Raw genomic sequence first — 16180 nt, 5'->3', positions numbered from 1 at the left:
TTTTAAACATTCATGATTATCATGCTGAATTGAAGGAATTTTTGAGCAAGAAAGCTTCTATCAGGAGGCAAGTTGGGATTTTATTTGCAAAGCATTCATAGTTATTAATTTGTTTATAGAAGAAAGGTTGTGATGGTATGATTAATAATGACCTAGCAAAATACTTGAATATTAAATCTCTGAAAATCAGTCAGATATCTGGCCTACCAAAAATACATAAAAATTTAAATAAGCCCCCTGTGAAGTCAGTTGTGGCAGGGGGCTACAGTAAAACTGAAGCAATGGCCATATATGGTGACACATTTTTGCAAAAGGTCGTTATGAAAAATGTCATTAAAAATTCATGTTATTTTACAAGTAAAATTGCTGATGTTGATGTTCATGAAATGGATTGTTTGGTAACTACTGATATTAATTCACTATATGTGGGAATGCCAAATGATCTGGGGCTTGAAAATGTATCTAAAGAGCTTCATTCAGCTAATTGTTTCACTGAGCAGTTTTGTAGGCTTCTAAAGGAAATGGATGTTATTCTGTCTAATTTTATTGAATTTGATTCACATTTTTATAAACAATTGAATGGTATAGTTATGGGCGTAGCAATGCCCCGAACTATGCCAATATATTTATGTCAGGATGGGAAAAGAATTATATTTTAAATTCAAAGTTTAAAGCCCACATACCATACTATCTACTCTTTACTGATATTTGTATTCTGTGGAGGTATAATATAATTCTTAAAAGTATTCAATTCCTATATATGAATGTGTATGTGATTTTTTTATTTTACTTTGAATTATGATATTAATTCTTTTATTTTTGGGGGTTTAGCTATCTACAAAACTGGAATGTCAATTCTAACTAAAATGCACAAAAAAAAGAGGTTCAGAATAATGCATGCCTGTAATATAGCAGTATGCGGTCTAGTCTTTTAAAAATAACATTGTCAAAGGGCAGTATAAACGAGTGAGTAGGCTGACTGACGAGCAATTCTTTGAAAATGAATTATTGATGTTGGCCAACAGATTTATTATAGAGGTTATCCTAGGAATTTGGTAAGTGAAGTTGAAAGCAACAGGTCAACATTTTTTAAACCGTGTATATTTACATTACCTATGGTAAGTGTAAAAGAAATGAATCTTCCAACAAATATAACCTAGTGATGCTTCTTAAATCCTCAGTAGATGAGGGAAGTACTAAAATAATTATTTGTGAATACTGAAAAATTTTCAGTGGATTTCCAGATAGCAACAATAAGATAAGGGAGGGACCTCTTTTGTTCAAAAGAGAGGGACTAACATACAAGATATTTTTCCAAAAGGGTTAGAATAGACAATCTTCTAAAATTAATATTGCCTTTAGTGGCAAGTTTAAATGTTTTGACTGTAACTACTGTAAATATAGTAATGTCAGTAGTACAGAAATACTACATTTTAAAATAAAGTTCCCTGGCAGATTTGGCTGCAAGATTCTAATTCTAGATTTTTGGTATAGGTTGCCTGCTGTCCTTTATGTTTAGCTTTTTATATAACAACAACAACAGAATTATACCACAGGATTTATGAACTTATGCATGCCATAGAAGTAGGTGATATGAAGAATGCACTGGCCTGGCATGCTGTAAGCTGTGAAAAAAAAAAAAACAAATTGTTTATTTTCAGTGGTAGATGCATTTTAGTAATTGCAATAATAGATTTGATGCTGAAGCTGAGCCAGACTGGAAAGAATATTTGTGGCAGTCGAAATAAAAAAAATTTTTAGTTTGTTTAAAGAAAAAAAGGTTAATGCATTAGTTTAACTATCAGTTATGTGACATATAAATTGCTGCAATTGGCGTTTTCACTTTAGTCTGAATAATTTCTTAGAATGAAAGTGCTTACTAAGTAGAATCTAATGAATAAAGGTTTTATTTTTTTTTTTGCTGTTGATTTGGGTTTAATTCAAAAAGTTGCCTCTGCAATCAGTTTCACCCCCTCCCCCAAATCTGGAAACAATATTGAAGACTGGAAAAGCATAGCATTATTTTGGTTTAAGAATTCTTAGGTTAGGAGCACTAAGACAGCTTACATCACAGCAATTACAAAATTCACCCAATTTTTCAGCAGCTTAGAAATGCAGGAATGGTTAGGGTCCTACCAGACCATTTTGTAATACATACACCATTATAATCACAGGTGCTTTGCCTTGGGCATAGTCAGAATATACTTAAGTTTATTTGCCAGAATATTTGAAGTTCCTGACATCACCAAGCATTGGACAATGCCCAGGGTATTTAAAGTGTGAACCACTGTAAATAATCTAGAACATGATAAAAGGTGTCCCATAGGCATAGCACTTCCAAAATCCACTTTTATCAGCCTATATGCTCTGTCTGACTCTCAATACAACTGTTTATGGGCCACATTATTTTCTTGGTTGTATTTTGATGCCTTCAAAGTCAGTGAACTGGTTGGCAGTCTTAAGCAGACAGAGATAGCTTTTAGACAAAAATCTCTATTAATTTGGATAAACGGATCTAAAGCAAACCAGTTAGGTTATAGACACCAAGTTACATTACAGAGCAGCAAGAACTACTTCATTTGCCCAGTGGAATGGGGCAGATCTTTTAAGGAAATGCTGTAACATCAACAACATTGTATTTATCACCAAGTAAGGTCATAATATCACCAAGTTCGAGCTCTCCAACCAACAAAGGTGAGTTTCAGTGCACTTAGGCATTTGCCCCAACACTTGCATCTCCCACTTATTCAGAAATGGGTGGGCTTCTGACATAACTGCCTCAGGCCAGTCCACAGATATTCTTAAAAGATTAGGTAGGTGGTCTTCAAATCCATATTTGAGATGCCTCAGGCCAGTCCACAGATATTCTTAAAAGATTAGGTAGGTGGTCTTCAAATGCATATTTGAGATGCATCGTTCAGTTCAACCACAACTAATGTCAGATAATTTCATTTATTTTCAAAGTAAGGACCATTCTCATTCTAGGTCACTCCATTTCACAAGCTCAGGCCACAACTTCTATCCCACCCAATGGAACTAATTGCAGGCTAGACTGAGCCAACTTTGATGTTTTTTGAAAGAGAATTTCTAGTTTATGATGGTGCCAACTACTTAGCTCCATCAGATTGTCCAAAGAATAAGATATCCTCATACAATCATCATTCATGCTGGGGAAGGGAATGATTTAGTATTTATACTCGAGACAATTTATGTAGTTCATTCTATGTGACCAAGCTACAATCAAATATGTTTATCCCCAAACAAACAGAAGTAGTTTGGTCAGCAATTGTTTTCAGACTAAACTGATTAGGAGCTTCCAACCTTCAAGCCGGAGAGAGAGCCAGAAAACTGGTTAATCACAGAATAGCAAGGGCAGGTCAGGCATTTCATAAGTTGTGCACCAAGGGCTTTATGACAGAGATATTTGGTACAAAAGAAATGGATGCCATTTTTTAGATTTTGGCCTGGATTTATTTACCTTAAATTTATCAGGGTTTTTTAATGAATAGCCAGTAGGAAACAAGGTCAGCAGGAGATCAGATATAATCTTTCACTGGTTTTCACACATCAACACAAGGGTTACAAGATTTATTTCTTACTTGTTTATTTCAGCTCAGTTATAGTTTTGTTACATATTAAAACACATACAAAATAAAAGAGGGGAACAGGCTGTTGGCTGCCTGGTGGGCAGCTCTTCATTACCTTAGCCCCTTTTTTCTTTGCATTTTCCCCCTTTTTGATCTTGGTTGGTATTTTAACTAAAGAATTCACTTCATGATGGTGCTGCACAGGTAGTGGCAGGACTTCTTGTTTTATGGGTTTTGTAAGTATTCAATTTTAAGGCCATCAAGAGGGCTTTATGTCACATCCCCTGATAACAGGCTTATGGCTGCACTGACATCAGTTAAGTTAAGTTGCAATGTACTTTATAGTATAATAATTATAGTCAATACAGATAAAATTTAACACGAGTTGGTGAATAATAAAATTATTGTCTGCTACTGCAACAGCTTTGTCTTGTGTGGTCATTTAGGAATGGGGCTTAGAGACAATAACATTCTTTCAAAGTAAGCAAGACAGTTTGTCTTGCACCATTCCTGGGATTGGCAAGCTCAAGTTCTCCTGATAGTTCAATTTTATTCACAGCAATGGTCACTTTGGAGGCATGCACAGCCCCATCCTCCACCCCAACATCACCTTGGGGTGTATCTTCATGGCCTTAGCCCCCTTTTGTTTATATTTTCTCCCCTTTTTACCTTGGTTGGTATTTTAACTATATAATTAAGCTCATAATTGTGCTTCACAAGCAGTGGCAGGATTTTCTTATTAGTTTTGTAAGCAACTCAATTTAAAGACCATCAGGAAGGCTTTATATCAAGCCTCTGAATAACAGGTCATGGTTGTCTTGGTGTCAGTTAAGTTCTTAAGTTTCAATGTTGGTTATAGTGTGATATTTACAGTCAACCCAGATAAAATTTAGCATGAAATGGTTAACAAAATTATTGATCATTACTGCAACAGCCTTGTCTCGTGTGGTCACTTGGGAAAGGAGCTTACAGAAAAAGGAGGGAAACTAGTAGACTTCACAAAGCTCTCAAATATTTTAAGAGCATCACTGAAGTCAAATAGGTTGGCATTTCTTGAAACTGGATTGCACAGAAAAAGGGACCATACCTTAAAAAATATAGGGAAGACAATTCAAGGGCCGGCATAAGAAAGTTTTTTTTCCCTTTTCTTTTTTTTTTCCCAGGACAGAGATTTGGATGATTATATACCCTTCCAAAAAGTTATCAAGTTTAAGAAATGTGGAAGAGCAAAAAATTGTGTACACCAGGTAAAAGACTGTCTTGTACAGGAAGAGGAGCAATCTGGGCATGAGTTAACTTGCAAGGTAGCTTACAGATTCAGTAACACTAATTTATATTCATCTACCAGCATATTCTAGGTTTCTTTGAAACAGATCAAGAAAATGGACACCATGAACAGCACATTGAAAATATGGGTCCAAAACACTAACAAATGACCATTTGCTGAAAGACTCTTAGAAGTGGGCTGAAGGTTTAGAAACTAATTCCAGTTCATGAGCATCATCCAAATAAAGACATCAATGGTATGATGGCAGACCTAACATTTGGGTATGGTAATCACAGGCCAAAAGACTTTGAAATGGTGGTGAAGTTAACAGACCTTTTAGTATAAAAACAGGACTTAATATTTCAGGGACTTTACTCACTTTAATTGATGTAAGTTGCCTTTTTTGTTTGTCCATTTCCCCGTGCCTGCTAAGTATCAAGCCCTTTGATCCTTTCATCCATTTATTCCATCCAACACCTCAGTGATTGTATTCCAAATCACTCCATGATTGGCTGTCATTCTGCAGTGGAAGTTATTTGCATTGCACTACATTTTAAGTGAATGGGTGCTTGAATGAAAGCCCTTTAGCTTTGCAGGGAGGATACATTTTCTTATGTTTAACTCCAGCTCGGGAGACTGATGTACACACTCACTTTTGTTGCTCAAAATGGGAGAACTACCACCTCCAAGGTATTACTCAAAGGGAAAATACACTAAAAAATGAGCATAGTACAATTTTATGACTGGCAACCAGAGAAGAAGGAAACACAACCCTGGTGAAGATCAGTGTGTATATTGAACCTAGTCAGCCACTGTAGCTTGACAGTAAGTGCATACAAGTAACTGAGCACATGCGAGATCAGTGCATTTTGTATTGTCAGTCAGTGTGAGTGCATTCTTGAATGGAGATGCACATGGGAGTATGTTTGAAGTAATGGGTCAGTCAGTAATCATATGAAGTTCAAAGTATATGTGCCAGTTGCAGCTCCTGATGTGTTTATGTAAAATAAAAGACTTGAAACCATTCCCTGCATCAGTGTATCATTTGAATACACAAGACATGAGACATGGTGTCAGAATGGGATCTGAAGATGAAGCAGCTCATAAATCAAGAGGCATGCAGTTAGAAGTGGAGTAATATACAGGAGGGAACTCGCAAACAGGTCAGAGGTTATTCAAAGTTATTTAAATTTGTTTCAAATGATTTTCAGTTGCCAAACATGCTGCACAGCATTCACAGTGTTCAAAATAATTTCTGAGATGTTCAAATGTCCAAAATAGTGTCATAATTATTAAGTGTTTGAAATAACCTCCAAAGTGTTTAAGATGTTCAAAAAGGCTAAAATGTCCAAATTTTTTCACAATGTACGACTTTTTCACAGTAACAAAGTATCCGAAGTGTCTGGAGTGTTCGAGCTATTTGCAGTGTTAAAGTAAAGCATTTTCAGAGAGATTGTTATGCATTTGAGCATAATTACAAGTACCAGGTCTATACTTATGTTTAAAAGAAACAGCTTGTTATGGCAGAGGGATTTTACAAACTAGAACCACTGGTGCTTGATAATATTGGAGAGAAATGGCAAGTGTTTGAGTAAGAATATTATATTTTCATACAGGATGCAATTGCTGATAAAGACATGTATAAGAGCATTTATACCTCTCAATTTAGCTGGCTCAGAGGCCAATGAATGAGAACATTCTTTCTGTATGCACTTGCTGTATATGCAGGGGAGGGGAAGAACTGCCATATTGTGATACAGGCTGAAACATGGGAAGACCCCGAGTGCTTAAAACATAAATTTAAAGAAATGTGTAACCCTCAAGTGATTATTACAATGGAAAGGCATAAATTTTGCACAAGAAATCAAAAGTCTGGTGAAACTATTGCAGCATATATTACTGACTTAAGAAATAAAGCAAAAACATGTACATTTGGTGATCTACAAGATGAGTTGATAAAAGACAGTCTTGTATGTGGTGTTAATAATGATGAGGTAAGAACGATTTTGTTTGAGATAGTGAATAAACATTGAGCAAAGCCATTGAGATTTGCCAAATACATGAAATTACAGTAAAGCATATGAATATGCTTACGAATGAGAAAGGCATGTTTGCAGTATCTGCTAGTGTGAATGTTGATAGTGCACAGCAACAGAAAGTTAAGATGTAAAAGAAATAAACAGGTAGTGTCACACCCAACCTCATTGTTAACTGTCGCAATTGTGGAGGCAGTCATGAACCTAAATGGGAAAAGTGTTTAGCTTTTGGTCAGCAATGTCACAAATGTAAAAAGTGGAATCATTTCAAAAGGTTTTGCAAGTCTAAAGTGTTGCAGACTTATGTTAAAAGAGAGTATTTGAAGAAGCAAGTAGATCAGATAGAGACTGTAGCAAACTCCAAGATCTGTGAAAAGACTTTCTATGTTGATGGTGTCTCTGTGGTTGATGAAACAGTTAATACAGTAGACTATCAGTTGCAGCAAAGAGTGAAATATTTTGTACTGTACAAATTAATGGGAAACCTGTAGAGCTTAAAGTAGATACTGGCTCTTAGTGCACTGTTATATCAGCACTAAAGCTAAAGTAAAAGCTGGTGAGAAACTTGATTCAGCAAAGTGTGCAAAACTAGTTGCTTATGGTGCTGAAGAGATTCAGACTGATGGTGCAGTAGTTATTTCATGCCATTCTGCTGGAAATGGCTATGACTTGCAGTTTTACATAGTCAAAAATCACATGAAGTCACTGTTAGGCCTCAAAGACAGTCCAAGAATGGGACTGATTTCATTTAATAAAGAGGTCCACCATATAAGTATGAATAGCAATGATAGTTTTACACATAATATTTTTAGTGAATATGCTATTATCAAAGATGAACTTGGTAAACTTCCAGTCACATATTCTATGAAGTTAAACCATAAAGTAAGTCCAGTTGTTTGCACTGCTACTGGAATCTTCTGTGCTGGTCTGAGTAAAGTAAAAGCAGAACTAAAAATGGTGAATTTAGATGTCCTTACTTCAGTAAAAGAACTGACTGAATGGATATCCTCCGTGGTCATAGCTCATAAGAAAGGCTCAGATGATACTCGAATATGTATTGATCCATGAGACTTAAAGCACTTAAGCATCTTCATTATCCAATGCGTACAACAGAAGAGGTAGCTGCTCTCATGCCAAATTCCACCATTTTCTCAGTCTTAGATGCAAAAAGCTCTTTGGCAAATTTTGCTGGATCACAAATCTTCATTGTTAACTATATGCAGTACACCATTTGGTAGATACAGATTTTTGAGAATGCCATTTGGAATCAATTCTGCCAGTGAGGTATTTCAACGTGCCATGGAACAAATATTTTCTGGTTATCCATGTGCTACTATAGTAGATGACATTATTGTTGGAGGCAATGGTGAAGACAAACCTTATAAAAATCTCAGGAAAGTTCTAGACCACGCACATGAAGTAAATCTTAAACTGAATCCTCAGAAATGTAAATTCAAACTGAAAGAAGTTACTTATGTGGGACATTTGTTTACCAGTTCTGGCTTACAACCAGATCCTTCTAAGCAAACAGCAATTCTTGAGATGCCAGTTCCAGAGAATGTCACATCTTTACAATGTTTTCTTAGAATGATCAACTATTTAGGAAAGTTCATCCCAGACTTCAGTGAGCTTTCTGCACCATTATGAGTTGACACAAAAATATTAACTGGTACTGGCTGGAACACCACCAAAGAGCATTTGATATTCTGAAAAAGAAAATTGTCTGTCCACCTACATTGAGATATTATGATGTTCACAAACCTGTAACTCTTTCTTGTGATGCTTCAAAGTACAGGTGCAGCATGCATTCAAGAAGGCTTACCAGTTGTTTATACATCAAGAACTTTAACCCAAACAGAGATGCATTATGAACAAATAGAGAAGGAACTTCTGCCAATAGTGTTTGCATGTTCAAATGATTATACTTATGGCAGATCGATCCAAATAGAGACTGATCACCAACCACTAGTGACAATTTTGAAAAAGCCAATACATATAGCCCCAGCTTGACTGCAATGCATAATGCTAAAATTGCAAAAGTACAATTTCAATATTGTTTACAAAAAGGGCAAACACTTGTACCTTGCTGATGCTTTGTCACTTACACCCAGACAAATAACAGAGCACCATGAAAATGAAATTGAAGTCATAAATGTTTTATCATCATGCCTTGATGAACTAAGAAATCACATAGCTTCAGACCTGATTTTCCCAAAGCTGAAATACTTTATCAATCAAGGATGGCCAACACGACAAACCAGTTTATCGCTTGACATTCAGCAGTATTTTCCTTACAGAGATGAGCTCATCATGATGGAAGATGGAATCATCATGAAAGGTCCAAAAGTGGCAATTTCTAAAGCATTAAAACAGGTGTATATCAAAATTTTGCATTGTGGTCACCCAGGCACTGATTCAATTAAAAGAGCAAGAGGCATTGTATTTTAGCCTTCTATGCCCAAAATTATAAAGGAAACTCTAGCATGTTTAATTTGTAACAGCATCAAAATGCATCAACAAAAGGAACCACTTCAGATGCACCAAATTCCTGAATTACCATGGTCGACAGTTACTACAGATATTTTTGAATGGAATGGTCAACATTACTATAGCAATAACCTACGCCTGGGTGTGGGTAATGCTGGATTTACCCATGGTTGGCGTGGTTTGGTCCCGAGGGCGAAGCCCGTGGGACCAAACAAAGCGAACCATGGGTAAATACAGCATTACCCACACCCAGAAGTGGGTTATTGCTATTATACCATGACATTATTTAAGAAAAGAAACTATTACTTTTCTTAAATAATGGCATAGTATAATGCCTGTTTACTGCCCTTCCACAGTTGTCTGGCATCCGCGGCAGTTCTGATGCATCAAAGCTGTGGGCAAAAGCAACGGAGAAAGCAAGATCTCCATTGCTTTTTTTTTAGTGTTTCGCTATGTTAAATGGGTTTAACATAGAGAGACAGCATTAAAATAAGCAACGGAGATGTCCGTTGCTTATTTTAAAACTGTCTCGCTATGTTAAACTCATTTAACATAGCGAAACACAAAAAAAGCAACGGAGATCTTGCTTTCTCCGTTGCTTTTTTTTAAAACCTGTCTCTCTATGTTAAATGGGTTTAGCATAGCTAGACAGCTTTAAAATAAGCAATGGAGATTTCCGTTGCTTATTTTAAAGCTGTCTCGCTATGTTAAACCCATTTAACATAGCGAGACAGTGTTTTAAAAAGAGAGTTATACTAATGGAAAAAAGTCCGGGCGACCGGACCTTTTTTCATTAGTATAACTCTATTTACAACGGGCACGCTGGCCAATCAGCGTGCACGTTTTGGAATAATAATGGGGGGGTCATGGTATAATTAGTGTTAGTAGACTCTTACTCAAATTGGTTTGAAATTGACCTACTTCCTAACTTGACATCTAGCACAGTCATTACAAAATCGAAGAGACATTTTTCTGCCCATGGTAGTCCACACAAACTTATGTCTGACAATGGTCACGGTTTCCTAGTCAGCAGTTCAAGAAATTTGTTGAGTCTTGGGACTTTGCCCATATTACCAATAGTCCTGAGTATCCACAAGCCAATGGTTTAGCTGAATGTGCAGTTTGGAGTGCAAAACACTTTATGGTACTCAGTCTCAGAAACATTCCTCAAAACAACTTGGTTGGTTCACCTACTAAGAGATTGATGTTCAGACCGACACAAACTCTTCCACTCAGCAAACAATTTTTAGTACCAAATGCAAAGAACAATAGAGTGGTCAAGGCTCAACTTTTGAGAAAACGTCAGTCACAAAAGTTGTGTTATGATAAGACCAGTAAATCCCTTTGACCTTTACTACGTGAGAATGCAAACATCTAAAGGATAAGACCAAATAGGAATAGTGAAGAACATTCTTGATGAACCGAGATCTTACATCATATAATCGGAAGGAATGGATTTCAGAATGAATCACAGACATGTGCTACTTGTCTCAGAGCCAGTTCCACAGCAGATTGCCTGTGCCAACTACTAATTTCCAGAGCCACTCGTCAACTGTTCAAATTCAAAAGGACAGTGTGCTTCCTTCAAACAATTTTGATGTAAACCCTGATGTTCCAGTTCTGAAAGAATCCCCAGTGACTGTCCCTGTTGCTAAAACCCAGTCAGAATTTCTGTGCAAGTAAATTGGGTAGAATTTGCAAACCCAATCCTAAATACGCAACGACATGGACATGAAATCAGTTATGCTTTGCTGAGATGTTGAAGTAATGTCTAGCTCTTAAATATGCTTTTGTTCTTGTATTTTGCAATGTTGAACAAAACTAAAGAGGGAGGATGTAGATCAGTGTGTATACTGAACCTAGTCAGCCAGTGTAGCTAAACAGCACATGCATATAAGTTACTGAGCATGTGCGAGATCAGCGCCATTTTGTATAGTCAGTCGGTGTGAGTGCAAGCTTGAATGGAGATGTACATGTGAGTGTGTTAGAAGTGATAAGTCAGTCAGTAAGCATATGAAGTTCAAAGTGTATGTCCAAGTTACAGCTCCCAACGTGTTTATGTACAATAAATGACTTGAACGCATTCCATGCATGTGTCTCATCTGAATACACAAGACATGTTACACCTGGGATGGCTTATAGTTTGGGGAGGGGTAAGGTGGGGCATATATTAAAAGAAAGTAGGAAAAATGACATGGGTTTGTCATCACTGCAATTAATGGCCAAAAAGAGATATCTAAAGAACCAGCGAGGGCCAACAACATGATGATCTGCAGTTCCAGGACAAAATGGTATTCTTCATGTGATACAGCTCACTAGTAATGGAACACCTTGTCCAGGTCTTCTGCCCAACTAGAGAGAAGGGAGCAAAAGTGTTATAGAGGGGGACAAGAGTATCAAACAGAAGGAAGGAAAGGCGTATGAAAAGAGGCTGGACAGGCTGTAAATGTGTTCTCTTAAAGAAATAAGGGGATGTAATCCAGATTCAAAAAAACTATCCGAAGAAACAGTGATGGAATTAAACTGAAAAGAAAGAACACAAATAAGAGTGTGCAACATTAACAATCGGAGTAGTTAGACTTCAGTCAAAATGTGAGAAAATGCTGTTTCAAAGAGAGGACAACAGAAAATATTAACCTGATGCAAAATAAATTAAAAGAAACATTTAAATGACATGACACAAACGGAGAATAAGGCTCAACAAGTGGAGGAATGAAAGTGCAGGGGACTAGCCATTAAAGTGGAATGCACTAGGATGATCGATATTCTTCTGTAGTTAGTATGCATGCTGCATGTATGCATGGTTATATGTATAGATATATGTATGCACTCTGTCATTACCATGGCAGCAATGTTGCACAGCTAACCAACCAAACAGTAAGAAAGAGAAAAACCCTATTTCAGTTTTTGCCCTCTTTTTGGTCATCTTCTAATGCAACAGTATATACTTTCTACATGTTTTCTACATTTACTTGCCTGTTTCATGAATGTGCTTATCTTATCTCCTCTGTGCCATCTTGGCAAGAGAGGTAACTGAGTTGTCACTCAGAATTCATGGTGTGGTCAGGATTATTTAACAAAGTCGTGCAAAAAAATAGGTGATCAGATGTTTCGTTTGAAACACAAAGCTGAAACATTGTTTACTTAAATAAGATGCAAGGCATTCACATCTGTGGTTCTATGGCTGCAGAAAAGTGCAACAACCCCTACTGCTAAACTGCCTTGAAATTGCTGAAGTGCCATGACTTGCCAGTTGTTTATTTCTAATTAACCATCATTTAAATGATCTCACACACAAAAAAAACTTTAGTCCCATCAAATTATATAGCCATGCAGTAACCCAAATTCAAAGGAAACTATAAAGATAAAAACAGCAAACCCTGGAGGCCGTAAGCAGCTATGCCACAACATGGTTCTTAACGGGTTACATCAGACTCATCCTCAGCCACATGCCCCTCACACAGACACAGGGGAGTTGTATCAGTTGCAAGTTACTGACTGGCTGCTTCCTGCAGCTATTTGCATTCTGCTTCAAGGATGGATTCAGTAAATACAAGTCTTTTGCATGTTATCACATAAAAACAAAAATATCACCACCACTTCTAGTCGTATTTCCATAACACACTAAGTAGCCAGACAGTACATGTAGAGCAGTGAACATGCTGTCAGTAGCATGGCAGGTACATGTAGGAAGTGCCCAAGGTGTACAAGAACTGAAGCTGAAGTAGAGATTCCACTGTGACTTTGTTCACTTTTTTCCTTTGGTCATCTTTAATCAGTTCAACCATACACAAGTCATTTTTTCCATGAAAAGTATGGATTCACTTAGCCTCCTGACATAGATGGATAAAGCCCTGACAACACCTCAAGTAGCCTAACTTCAGCTAATGGCTCTGGTGCTTGACAGCACAGGCCAGAGAATGAACAAGCCCATGCAGGAGAGGGATAAGGATTCTTGACCAGCTTGAACCATGCATCCAGTGACAGGGCCCCACTGGAGAATGGAAGCTCATTAGGCAGTGGGGCGGAATGTCAAAAAGACATGGGTGGTGTAGCCATTCAAACTGATGATGGTAGCCCACGGGGATGCATGCATCCATGCATGGACTGAGAGGGCAGGGGTCATTGTTTACACACACACACACACATATATATAGGGTCTATATTACGTCGAACTCACAGGAGTTCGAACTATGTAATATCGAACCGTGAAGCCCCAGGAAACAAAAAAAATTGCTGTTCCGTTACAAAAAAAAAAAAAACACTTTAAACAAACTAATGTGAAGGGCTCCACCCTCCACACTGCCAACGTGGCGGGCTGTGCCCCCCACACACCACCTACTTAAATAAACCAACTCTGAGATTGCACCACAGTGGAGGAAATAGCAAAACCTCGAAAACGGCCCATCGATTTTTTTTTTCCCTGGGAAAAAAAATCTGTCTGCCATGGCTTCACTATTTTCGTATTTCTAACATTTTAGTTCGACATTACAACATTCGGACTCCTGTGAGTTTGACGTTGAATTATAGACCCATGTATATATATATATATATATATATATATATATATATATATATATATATATATATATATACACACATACATATATATATAAAAATAAATAGTTTTCAATACATAAAAAAGAAAAAAGGAAGAAAAGAAAGATTAGTCTTCTCTGTATGCCCTCCCTTTAGATCACACATGGTCTCTGTACTACTTGTTTTCAATTCTCCTCCATCTCATTCCTACAAAAATCAGTCATGGTTCACTTTTTCAAAATAAAAGGCCATTGGGTGCTGTAGACTAGTAAATAAAAATAAAGGATATTTTGTCTCCTAGTAAATATGGGATATGTTTGTATCCCATATTTACTAGGATTGAGCAGGGCTGGGGGAGACACTTGTACAGAAGCTAACTGTAATACCACTGCAGACTTGACACACTGCAGGTCCTCTTTGTTCAGCATAGTTCTATGTTCATATGGCAGTTATAATTCTCTGCAAATAAAAATCTCAATATTTTATGCTGCTGGTCATTAATGTTTTAGCTTTCAAACTTCCACAGCTTTTCACATGCATCAGTATCCTACAGATTTATCTCTGTTTGGAAATGCTGCATAAGCAGTACATTGTTTGTATGCATCTGCTGTACCCGTGTAGCATTTCTACTGCTGGGATTACATGTTCATTATGCATTGTGGGCCATGGATTATTTAGGTATGCACTGCCTTTTCTTCTCACAATGACTTGAATTTTCAATGTAAACAACTGCACACTTCTCGTACAGTGTGATTGTATTTGTAGTTTTGTACTTGAGTTCACTTTTGTGCCTCCTGATGTTTGTTGCTGTTGTTGATTATGTATTGCCCAATGCTACCTTTAAAAACTGGCAAAATTAGCTTGTTTTTCTCAGAGTGTTTTCGAGTGTTAAACAGCTGGAAATGCCTGGAAGTATGTAGTTACTGACAACCACAAGGTGCATCAAATGTGCAAACAGATATAAACAAGACCGTAGGGGCGCAGGAGTGCTTCTGACCTTCTTTTTTTCCCTTAGTCAGCAACCAGTAAGCAATAGCTCTTTCATTATTTTTAGAGAAAAAGGTAATACTTTGGTATATTACCAATTCTGATACACCAATTTCTGATATAGGCAATGCACAAGAAAAATAGCAAAATCCAGACTACAGATGGGATTCTTGAAATGTTGATGAGCTCTAGACAGTGAACTATACTGGATCTGAATTTAAACAGTAGAAATACACTAGCACTTAGACTTGAATCTTTTAGTACACTTAACAGCTTTAGAATTTAAAATCAAAATTACTTGATGTCTTTTTTTCTATTATTACACAATACTTGTAATAAAATATGTTCACAGGCACTACAAGCTAAATATTTTCTGACATACTAAGCAAAAGTCCAGAGAACTGAACAGGATTAAATAAGATATAATCACTATAACATGTAAATGTAATTCTTAGTTGTAGTAAAGCATGCTAATCTTAATTGATGACTTCTTTGAAAATGAAAATGTCTGTTATTTGTAACAAAACTTTATGAACACAATTTTCAAAGACAGAAAAAGAAGCAAGTTTTGCTTCTTAACTGATGGAAAGAGTAATATACTATGAATAGTCATCTGGCAGTTTAAACAGTATCATTACAGATGTCGGTGTTAACAATTTTAGAGGTATAAGATTTGCCTGGGTAAGTACTTCTGACATTTTCAATAACTGATGTCTAAGAGAATGCTTTTTGGGGAAAAAAGATTATTATTCTGGTCATACTTCAAGATCAGCTTAACATATGTGCAGTAACGTGATCCATTTTTCTCAGCACCTAAACCCACTAGTACAGTAGCAAGATCCCCGCTCCCTCAAGTACACAACTTGCTCTGTGCAATCCTTTGTAATAGCAACACAGTTATTTCCACTGCAAAAAAAATAAATACTTCACACAGACAGCTGTACTGCAAAATAACTATAAATATCCGCTAGAAATAAAGTACATTAGGCAATTATCATATTTTCATTTTGATGTCTATACTTCACATTTTAAAATGACAAAGCTATAGCCCTAGGGTTATAACATCAGAGACAGAGGTTTACTTTATTATTTATAAGCACATAAGCAATGATAACAGCAGAATGACTATTTGTTTATCTAGTTTACCCATAATACCTTAACCATTTGTATCTACCTTGCAACTACTAACACTGTTCATCAAAACTGCACTTCATTTTGCTTCAGTTGTACCTTAATATTTGAAAGCCATTTTATATGTAAAAAGTAAATCAACTTGC

The sequence above is a fragment of the Protopterus annectens genome, chromosome 15.part0, assembly GCF_019279795.1.
Source record: "Protopterus annectens isolate FY-2018-M chromosome 15.part0, PAN1.0, whole genome shotgun sequence".
NCBI classification, from domain to species: domain Eukaryota; kingdom Metazoa; phylum Chordata; order Ceratodontiformes; family Protopteridae; genus Protopterus; species Protopterus annectens.
This window is presented reverse-complemented; position numbering follows the sequence as displayed.